Here is an 11,905-nt window from a genome sequence, read left to right as displayed (position 1 = left end):
AGAGAGATAGAGATAGAGATAGAGATAGAGATAGAGATAGAGATAGAGATAGAGATAGAGATAGAGATAGAGATAGAGATAGAGATAGAGATAGAGGAAGTGGGGAGAGTAGTGGCCACAGAAATTAGAAAATAGCCTCAGATTCCTGCAATTACCGGCAGTCAGCAGTCGTGTGCCTGTACACTGGGATGCTAGGAACTGAACTCATGTCCTCTGGAAGAGCAGCAAGTGCTCTTTGCCACTGAGTGGCCACTTTAGCTCTGCATGTTCAACTTTTCATTGAGAAGATGAAAATGATGACTAAGCAGTGCATATGAATATGAAGACACACGACCTAGTCTTGAAAATATTTTTACTATTAGTACTCTAATAATTATCTGCAATTTAGTAATATTTTTTTTCTAAAAATAGATGACAAGGGAAGGATATTGCTGCGTTAGTTTATATTTCTTTAGAAGTAGACCCTTAAACCCCAGAGTTAAGTGTAAGCTGCTGGTTGTCCGGAAGTTGATTCCAGGAAATATCAGAACAGATCTGAATGAAAGATGCAGAAGGAAAAGGAAGTCACCACAGACTATATCTGGAATGCCCTACAGTGACTTAGTCACTCAGCTCTGATGGGAAACTGTGCAATGAGGACCAAGTACCCTTGGCTTCTTCAAATGAGCACATGAGGAAGCTAGGCTACACATCTCAATCATAGAATCTCTGATTAATACCAATTCCATGACAATCCAACTTCCATCCAGATGTGGCAGAGCTACCTCCAGAGACAAGGAAGAAAGAAATATAAGCATGGGAGGCTGCTTTGCATTCATCCTCTAGGACAAATAATTGCCCTTTTAGTGGTTTGAAATATCTTCCTCCTAATATGCTGCCCTTCTCTAAGTCAGAAGTGCAAGGCCACTAGAATATTGTGAGTGTTCATTACTTGCATTCATTCTTGCAGATCCTAGGGATGACCCCCTCTTGGTATAGTCTTGGCCCATCCCGCCCCATGCATTACAGAAATAGGTATCCTTTAACTTCTCCTTCTTCGGCTCCCCATAGTGATGACAAGCCAAGTATCTATTGCTTTGTGGATTATGTGTGTGTGTGTGTGTGTGTGTGTGTGTGTGTGTGTGTGTGTGCGCGCGCGTGCACTCGTGTGTGTGTGTGTATGTGTGTGTGTGTGCGTGTGTGTGTGTCTCAGGGATGACCAGAGGTTAACCTTGGAATCCATCTTCTCCCTTTATCACACACACAGAGAGAGAGAGAGAGAGAGAGAGAGAGAGAGAGAGAGAGAGAGAGAGAGAGAGAGAGGTGTTCTGTGTGTAAGGATGGGGAGTAGGAGAGGATCTATGTGTCAGCTCCTTTTAGCTTTATGCATTGTAGGGATGAGCCCTGTACTAAGGCGGGCAAAGACTGTCCCATGCTTTGACTCAGTCTTTTCTGTCCCATCTCTTAGATTTCAGCTACAAAGAGTTTTATGCTTTTAAAGGCTCCGATGATCAGATGTAACCTACCCATATGATCTCTTGTTAGTGGCTATAATCTTAACTATAGGCACAGAGGTCTTTTTTTTTCCTATGTAACATAATATTCACAGGATGATCAGGGTTAGGCATGTGAACAGTTTTGGGTCCTTCTACAATGCATTATGTGCCAGAGCAGAAAGTCTCAGCATATCTGTAGCTCACTGGTAGCAGCTTCCTAAAGCATTGAGTCATTAGGATATTATGGTTTGAATATGAAAAAAAAATCATATATGCTTACATGTTGAATACCTGGTTCTCAGATGGTGGCACTATTTTGGGTGGGTCTAAAAACTTTAGGATGGAAAGCGTAGTTGGATAAGAGGTAGGTCTCTGGGATGAGTCTCTGAAGGTTCCACCTGGCCCTTAGTCCCTTCCGAGGGGGCTTCCTCCCTATGGTGAGGAAACACACCCCTCTTATTCATGCTCTGACTACTATGATGAGCCACGGACTGAAATCTCAGAAACCAGGAACCAAAAGAAGTCCTTGATCTTTAAAATTGTGTTTGCCTGTCACCATGGTTCAAAGGTCATCAATATAAGGAGAGAACTAGGGGCTGGGAAGATGCTCAACTAGTGAAGGATGCCCAACGTACTATTTTGATATAGGAAATGAGTAGACATTGTCCTACAACTCCTTACTAATTGATAAAACACGAATTCAACTTGCAGAAAGGAAAAAAAAAACCTATAGCCACAGACTTTCTTACAAAAGACCCTAAGACCAGAAGTATGGCATTTTAACATATACTATTTGAATTATTTTGTCCATGGTTTCTGACTCATACCTCCTATAGCTCTTATTATTTTAGTGACTAGAATAATTTCGGAATGCTCCAGAATTTGAAAAGTAAATCTCCCCCTCTCCCTCCCCATCTCCCTCTCTGTTCCCCTCTCTCTCCCTCCCTCCCTCCTTTCATTTCTCTCCTCCTGCCCTCCCCTATCTGCTTCTTTCTCTCCCCATGGCAGGTTTTAGACTCTATAATTTCTCTTTATTAAGCTGGCTCACGGGAACTAAAAATACATGCTAACCTTCCTCCCTTCATATCTCAGAGACAGGCAGGAAAACAGGCCCTGACCTGTCTCATCTCATATGAGAGCGCATGACCCCCATTTCAGAAAGGACCCTGCCCTATGTCCAGAAGGAAGGAATACTGAATGGAGAGGCCATGAGCAATCTGAACAGGCCTTGCTTGGTTCTCCCACTGAGCCCATTAGCACCAAATCAGATCCTTTCTGTCCTGACTGTACAATTAAGTCTCCAGAGAAACCTGAGAGGGCAGAGAGCAAGTGGAGACCAAAACTTATAAAGGCTGGCAAGAAGTCATTCAGCTACAGGGAGGACATAATTGACCTCTGCAGAGATGGGGCTCGGTGCCTAGCATCATACCAAACTTCACTGTTGTACATCCTTCACCTGCTTGCTTATCTGTATGATTAAAACCATCCTTTACACTCACCCAGTAATCGGAAGCAGAGCATTATGCCCGAGTCATATAAGCCACTCTAGAAAATGATTTTTACCTCTAGGAGGGGATCTAATGTCTAGCTAGTTGGTCAAAATCTCAAAGAAGCCTGCCAGTAGCTTGTGGAAGGGGGCCAGGTCTTGGGATGGAGTTCCCAGTTAAGGAGGCAGATTTTACCTCTTGGTGAGGTCCTATCAGAATTAAATAGAATTAGAGGGGACACACCCCTGTGGCCACTGCAGAAAGGGATGCTTGCTTTTTGAAAGTGAAATCTCACATCCTTTGGAATCACAGAAAATAAAATAGTCTGTGTTATATGCATAGAGCAGGAGACAGTGAGTAAAAATGTCCTTATTTTTTTACTCTATATCCTCAGAACAAGTGTCCAGAATTTACTTAAGTGTATTCTTTATTCATGGTGTGTGTCCAGGAGACAGCCATTGAGATGTCAAAACTTACACGGAAGTGGAACACATCGATTCTGAGCTGTTTTCATAATGGAGCCTGGGGTATGATACATTAAGAACCACCTCTGTGACTCCTGTCTGACAGATATTCCTGGAATAGATTCATACCAGATGCTCTTTGAAGCAGAAAATAATAGTAGATGCACTTGTACCCATTCCAATTTATCTCCACAAATGTTTGTCCTCTATTTGTGATCACTTGAAGAAGTCTTTATTGTATGCCATCAGTAACCAGAACAATACGGACTCAAAACCCCACCCCTTTCTGAGGGTGACAGCTGAGTAGCATCTTGGCTCAACTCTGAACATTTATTTTATTTTATTTTTGACGTTTCATGCTCAAAAGTAGAACAGGCTAAAGTTCTAGTATCTGTTCTTCAATTGTGACAATGCTGGACTCAAAGTACCACTGAGACACATTAAAAACCACCCCAAGAATGTCAGAAGTCCCATCAAAAGGAGAAGAAATGTCCTAGCAAGCACAGCAATCTAGATGATTATCCAGATGGGTGGGGTGGGGGTCAGAAAAGCCCCGAGTAAGATAACGAGGCTTTCTGCTATGTCCCCCCAAAACTTAAGATTATCTTTGCTCCCCAGCTCACCCACAGCATAAATAAATAATAAAACAATCAAAGCCATAGCACAGCAATGCTTTTTTTTTTCAATAGTATCATCAAAAACACATTTTTTGTTTCTACTCCAGAATGGCACTGAACTTTTTCACAACCATTATATGACTTGCCACAAAGCCAAGCCGCCTGTTTCCTGGTGCATCTGAGGGCTTGTTCCTGCTGAGCATGTGGTTGGCCCTACTCTCACTCCAGGAGCAGACTAAAGAAAACGTTAAGGTCTTTGTTATCTGAGGTATCCCTGTGGCTTCATACTTGGCCCGAAACTTTTCCTGACACCAAAGAATTCACTCTTCATCCAGCCTCGTGTCTCTGATGGCTCCTTATTTACCAGTTCGTTTGGTTCTTACTCCTCCTTGTGGGGGAACATCTCCAGTGAAGTTATATCACCTCAGCAGGAAGCAAAGAGAATCAAACAAGGATAAACATCAAACCACAGAAACAGCACCAAGTTCTTGCCTAATTTTATCCCAGGAGTAAAAAAAACTGAAAACACAAAACTAGCCTTAAAGCAAAATTAAATACAATGGCAGAATGCTGAATGGTGTAGTTTGCTTAAGGATTCAGTTGTTTGTCTTTGCCTCCCACATATGAGAAAGGAGTTTAGTAAAAACAACTAGTCTGAAACAAAAACTCACTCTCTGGTTTCACACATTTCAGATTGTATCGCTGTGGTCACAGTTATTTCCAAACAATAGATCCTGTGGTTCAAGCTACAGAGCAAGTGATTCTGAGCTACTTCTTGGTCTTTTATCGTTTAATAGTAGTATGATCAAATATACCTGAGAGTGAAGAGTATGTTATTTACAATTGTATATATTTAAGGAATTATTTTCTTTTCTTTTATGTCTATTTTTGTGTGTGGATGGAGTGTGTGTGTGTTTGTTTGTGTGTGTGTGTGTGTGTCTGTGTGTTTGTAAGAGACCGTTGAGGCCAGGATAGAGCATCATATCCCCTGGCTCTGGAGTTACCCCATGTGAGTGAGAGGTAGGAACTGAATTCTGACCCTTTGGAGGTGGGAAGCAACAAGCTCTTGTATCTGTGGAACCATCTCTCCAGCCTTTACAATTGTATTTTATTTACCAGAGAACATTTGATGCCTGTTAGATAATACCCATAGTGCACTGGAATGGCTAAATTCTTTTGGAAACTGAACACAATTGCAAATACAAGCAAGCACATTAGCAGGTTGCAATACTCCTTAAATTAAGACAGAAACTGCATCACTGTGCCCTGTTTTGTGATGCTCTTATTTTTGATAGAAAGGCTAACTGTGCAGAAAGCTTCTATTTATTAGCAGGCAATGGGGCCTAACTGGGGAGAGCTTGTACTTTTCATATGTGTTGTCCCAACTCTTATGACTGGTACCAAGCCCAGTCTCTGAGTAGAAAACCCAAGTGTGCGAATGAAAGACCTGCACTGCAAGCCACTGATTTCAAAGCTGTGATTAGCCCCTATTTGCCTTTTCTATGTGTCTGTGGAGTGTGTGTCTGTGGAGTATGTGTGTGTGTGTGTGTGTGTGTGTGTGTGTGTGTGTGGTGTGTATGTGACTGTAATCTTAATCATTCAAGAGCCCTTAAGAGATGAGAGGATGGTCACAATACAATCCTTGGTGGGAACAGAAGAAAGGCTATATAGTAAAACCCTTTGGATACACCTTTTGCTTTATTGGTTGTTTCTAGTTACTTGAGATTAAACCTGTTGACACATTGGCATACACAGTGTGCATGGGGTAAGACTCGAGGCCAGTGAAGAAGGGAGTATACTGTAATTAGACCACCACTCCTCCATCAAACCCAAGTTTACGAATTCAGCTCTTCCAGGCTACCTCAGTGGCTCAGGCCACCAAGCCTGATGACCTGAGTTCAAGTTCCCGGTTCCACACAGCAGAAGAGGAGAATAGACTTTATCAAGTTTTCTTCTGTCTTCCTCCACCCATGTGTTGTGCCACATGAGTGTATAAACATGCATGCATGGGCACACAAGCACACACTCATATATATTTATAAATAATGTGAAGGTTTTCTAAGCAACTCAGGTCTCTCCCTAGTCTGGGCTCGCATCATTTACTGTCCACTTCCCCATTCTCAAAGGCAGTGGTTCTCAACCTTTCTAAGGTTACAACCTTTTAATACAGTTCCTCATGTTGTGGTGACCCCAGCTATAATATTGTCTCATTGCTCCTTCATAACTGTCATTTTGCTGATGTTATGAATTGTAATGTAAATATCTGACATGCAGATTAAGAACTGCTGCTCTCATGGGATGCTCCCAATATACCAGCACAGTAGGATCTATCTCATTAGTGATGATCCTAAAATTCAGTATCAGAAAATGTCTCCTTTGTCTCCAGGCATCCTTTCTTTAAACAAATGTCAAATAGCAAAGATTGTACTTGCAAGTAACTGCTTTGAGTTGCCGGACTCACATCATACAAGGAATTTCAGATTTATTCCTATCTAAACTTACAATATTTTTTATCTATATCCAGTTTTGTGTCTCTCTAGTATGGCTAGGAATATGTATTATATATGTGCCCTTATTGAAAATAAATAAATATATAAACACCAATTTGTTGTAACTCCTTTGAAGATAATCTCAAGGCTATAAACTATTAGACATCAATAATGATCCTTCAAAAATCCAGGGTTCCTAAGCAAATAACCAAGAGCCAAACACAAGCATCACATGGAGAAATACAGGTTGGAGAAATAGCAGCCTAGCCCCAATCCCTGCTGCTTTAGGAATTAAATTTTTAGAGGACAACCATTGCAGTTGTATTAGCCTGGGATTAAACTGAGCCGATTTAACACTACCTTGGCTTTCTTATTTCTCTGGGAGAAGATTGTCTAAAAAGCTCTAAGATGGATGGTGCTCTGTCCTCTGAAGAAGGAACTAATTAAAAGAGAAGCAAAGAGAGAGACATACACACAAACATACACAGAGAGACATAAACTCACAGACACCATATACACAGAGACAGGCAGAGAGATGCACACAAACACACAGACACACACAGACACACACACAGAGAGATAGATATAGATAGACAGGGAGGGACACACACACACACACACCACACACACACACAACACAGAGAGAGAGAGAGAGAGAGAGAGAGAAACAGAGACAGAGAGAGACAGAGAGAGACAGAGACAGACAAAGACAGACAGAGAGAGAGACAGAAAGAGACAGAGGGTCAGAGACACATAGAGATAGAAACACAGAGAGACAGACATAAAGACAGAAACACACATGAGAGAGATACACACAGAGAGAAATCTTCCACAAAATAATTTATAGTCACTCAAAATCTGAATTCATGCCCTATTTGTTTTTATTTTCAATGAAATTACACACTTGCTATTTATTAGCAAGTGCATAGAGTAGTATGTGGATGGAGGTGGGATATGTGAGAACTGGGCTTTTGTCTGTGAGAATTTATTTTTGGTGTTCAAATCAGTGAGCATTGCTTATGTCACAGCAGGGGTGAGAATATGGTCCTCATGTAACCTTCAGTTCTCTCAATGCTTTTCAGTTCTATGTCTTCTATGCTCAGTGTATGGGAGGAAGATCTCTTAGTTCTTCCTATAATACCTTCTTTTTATTGTGCTGCTCAGGGCTGCGCTGCTCACTTAGTAGCCCAGCATATACAGTTGAGTAGTTTCATGGGCTGAGTACTTGAACCAGATATCAAAAATTGAAAGGGAATTTGTATGCAGTGGAGAGAGCACATACCTAGTAGACTGCTGTGTAAATAAAGACATGTGTGGCTAACATGATGTGGTTTTGAATAGTATCGGGTCTAACTCATTATGCACACTTTGGTTATCTTAGGTTTTAATAGTCTCGTATTCTTTGTAACCACTTCTTTTTGCATATAGTGAGCCACCAGTTGCCATTAAAAGCTCTGTCTTGTCTCTTTTTGTTCTTAATCCCACTAGGTTGGTTCAGAAGATCACTGTGGGATTGTTATAGGAATGCTCTCAGCTTCCTAAGACACAAGACCTTCAGAGATTTTAATTGATGTTACAATATTTGACAATTGATTTACATATTTACCATTCAAATTATTGAGCATCAATTGTTAAATGCTTCATTACATACAAGATGATATAAGAACCCTGTCTCCAGAAAGTTGATGGCTTATAATGTACCTAGGAAATATAGGTTTTTGAACATATTTAATAAGAAGTTTATATGATCTGCAGATATGTATGTATGTATGCATGCATACATGCATGTGAAATTAGGCTTCAAGTGTTGGCAATGGGTAATGAGACTGACTAGAGTCTCAGACATAAGGTACCAAGACATTGGAGTATAGTGACTGAAAATGGCCTTGCAGCTCTAACATGGAGGTCTGCAAAAGAGCACACCCATCAACACATATGACTGCAAACTTTTCACAAAGCCCTCTGCTTATGTCTCTGTTCCCACCTGACATCTCCAATTTCTTTACTCAGAAAATCCAGGAGGATGCTAAACTATGCTGACTTGAGCACCCTCAGCCCCCAGCAGTGGCATTTTGGAGCCTCTCAGGTCTCCTTGTATCTTCTGCGGTGATGCCAACTGTGACATTGATAATTGCTGCTGACAAGGATTCTGGAACAGTCATCAGGGTAATGAAGCCGTCTGAAGCTATTAGAGGCTCACCCTTATGTCTCCTCACTGTGGGGATGTACTTACAATAAGTGAAACATTAGCTTTCCAGCAGATGAAGTAGTTCATCAAAAGCCACCCCATCAGGATTAGCAGGAACTGTCAAAATTCAGTTGATCCATACTGGTTCATGGTTTCCTCTACGTGGTCCATCAATAAAATTAGATATAATAGGACCAGATCACAGCTTTTTGAAAAAAAAAATCTACTTTCAGTGTTTTGCAAGACTGAAAAGTTTGCCAGGGCTCTGGGGGGCTGTGTCTGTGCATATGGCTTCTCTTTATCACTCCCTGAACCAGCACTTGGATTTCCATTTTAAATTATCTGGGGTGCAGAGATCCCGTTATTTCTGCACTATCACTTCTTGGAGATGTGAAATAGCTCTCATCATAGCTCCAAAAATAGAATGCCCCAAACAGAACTAATGAGACAGGGGGGTTTGAAAGTGTGTGTGTGGGGGTTGGAGAATGAAATGGCTTGTTCTGTTCTTAAAATAAAAAAGGGCCTTTTTCTTTTTAAATGTTTCCTAAGAGACTGGAGCCTCTTAGTTAAAAAATGAAAGCGAATTTCATGACATATATATGGGGAGCAGCATGGTGGTTCATGCGTTTAATCCCAACACCTGGGCATAGGACATAAGAAGATCTCTGTGACTTCCAGGACAGTCTGGTCTATGCAGAGAATTCTAGACAGCCAAAGCTATAGAGAGAGACATTGTCTCAAAAAATACATATGGCTTATAAATAAATACAAGGGTTTTGCCTTTTTTCTGTATTTTCTCAGATGCTCATTATCTTATATGTATTCAAGGGTTTAGTTGAGAACAACATGTTTTTTTTTTAAATTAGGTTTTGTTTAAGATTTTACTTTTAATTATGTGTTTACATGTGTACACAGCAGGGGTATGTGTGCAGGTACCTGGAAAGATCAGAAGATCTGATGCCCTGACACTGGAATGGTAAGTTGCCAGGTGGATGTTGGGAACTGAGCCTGGGTCCTTTGCAGTAGAAGAACCTGCTCTTAACTGCTGAACCATCTCTCGCTCTTTCCATTCTGGATGAGTTTGTGATACCCTTTCTAGAAAAGGAAACGCCCTCCTTTTAAGGATTTGTGATGTAGTTTGGGACAGAAGTAGTAAGTAGACACCCAAGTCTTAAATTGTGATATCTTTCATTTGTATCCTAAGGATAGTTTTAAAAAGTAAAATTACTTAAAAAATTTAGCAATCTTACCCCTCCCGTGTGTGTGTGTGTGTGTGTGTGTGTGTGTGTGTGTGTGTGTGTGCAGAAAGTCCCTGAGCTGGTATTGGTAGATACTATCTCTTATCTCTCTCTTTACTCTGCTTTTAGCCTCTACAATCCCAGTATGAAGACAAGGGATGAAATTATAGTGAGGAGAAATATCAGAGAGGCATAAGAAGAGATGTCTGTCTGTGCTTGAGTTGTGATGCTTGGGTGTCGGGGATTAACCAGATAAAAGCTTTCAAATAAAAGGAACCATTTGACTCATCCCACCTCACTTCACATCCTGAGCAAAGCCTGGTTCACTGTATGTGAAAGGCAGCTTTGTTTGCCTTGTGGGACTTCACAGTCGCTGGAGTGATACAGAAATAACTGAATAAACATCTTCAAACCTCATAGAAACTCAATATCTGCTTTTCACACAAACACTAACAAAACTCACATGAGATGAGAAAGTATAGGGGTTGAAGAGGAGAAAGGTTTGGACCTCTGTGTCCAAAAAAAATTTTTCCTTTTACATTTTATAATGGATACTTTAAAGGGATTGGGACAAGGGAGTTAGCATGTTTAACACAAAATAGTTTGGCTTAGAAACACATCAAGAGTAAGAGTGGAGTGCGGTTTTTATAGTACTCACTGACCTCACCCCAAATTCATACCTGACTAATATCAAGAAAATCATGGAAGAGTATTAAAGAAAGCTAGATTTTGACAATTATACTCTGTATTGGCCAAAACAGAGGGGGTCTTTGTTTTATTCTAATAAGCCTTTAGCACAGTGTGACTCTCCACTAAACATCTGCTCCCCCATTCTTTGGTTCTTAACCAAGCAGCCATGTGTGCACCTTCAGGTTTAATGAAGAGTACTTAGTTTTTCTAGGTGAGCATAAGCTGTCTGGGGGGCAGGGAGGGAATATCAAGACACTTAGAGCTCTTAGGAAAGATGGACAGGGCTGATTCCTTCTCTGACTCATTTTCACAAGAGGAGTAGTGCATTGTGCCACACTTGCATCTTACTACATTGAACCAACATCTCTCACTGAACCTGGAGTGGCATTGACAGTGGGAAAGTCCCCAGACTCTCCTGTCTCTGCTCCCACAGTGTGAGAATGTCAGGCCTGCCCCAGTGCAGTCATTCCCAGCCTTTTACATGGTGCTGAGGTCCAAATTCAGCTCCCCATATTTGTCAGCATTATCAACTAAGCCATCTCTCTCTCCCCCAAAGTTTCCATTTATATTTTTTGTTTATTACTACTGTGTGTATGTTTGGTGGTGGTGGTGGTGGTGGTGGTGGTGGTGGTGGTGGTGGTGTGTGTGTGTATGTGACATCCATGACATATGCATGTGGGTCAGAGGACAACTTTGGGGAGTCAGTTCTGCCTTGTGAGTTCCAGCTATCAAATCAAGGTTGGTAAGCTTGTGTGGTAATCACTATTCCTATCCCCGAGCCATCTCTCTAGCCCTTTAAGCTGTTCTTTATGTTTTGTTCATTATATTATAATCATGTATATGTTTCATTTGCATATGATGAATATATATGCACACCATGACATGGCGCACTCATGGATGTCAGAGGACAACTTTTGAGAGTCAAGTCACTCCTATGATGTGAGTCCTCAAATTCATGGTAGCAGGTTAGTATAACAAACAGCCCTTCTACCTGCCACCTCTCTGCTGAGCCACCTCTTGGGCCCAAGAGTGAATCTTTAAGCATTGATCTTAAATCATACCATCCCAAAGAAAGGCTTTGTGAATGTCTGCACCATGTTTAAAGAGCTTGCTCTAAAGAAAGCAAGCTACAGTGAGCACCTAACTCCTACAACACATTTGTATAAAACCATAAGACAGCTTTGGTTTATATTCTCCATTGTATCTTACAACTGATGGACCTTATTCGCAAATACCTCAACATACCCATGTAAAACA

This window comes from Mus caroli, chromosome 8 (genome assembly GCF_900094665.2).
Source record: "Mus caroli chromosome 8, CAROLI_EIJ_v1.1, whole genome shotgun sequence".
Taxonomy (NCBI): Eukaryota; Metazoa; Chordata; class Mammalia; order Rodentia; family Muridae; genus Mus; species Mus caroli.
The sequence above is the reverse complement of the archived record's forward strand: the minus strand, read 5'-3'. Positions refer to the sequence as shown.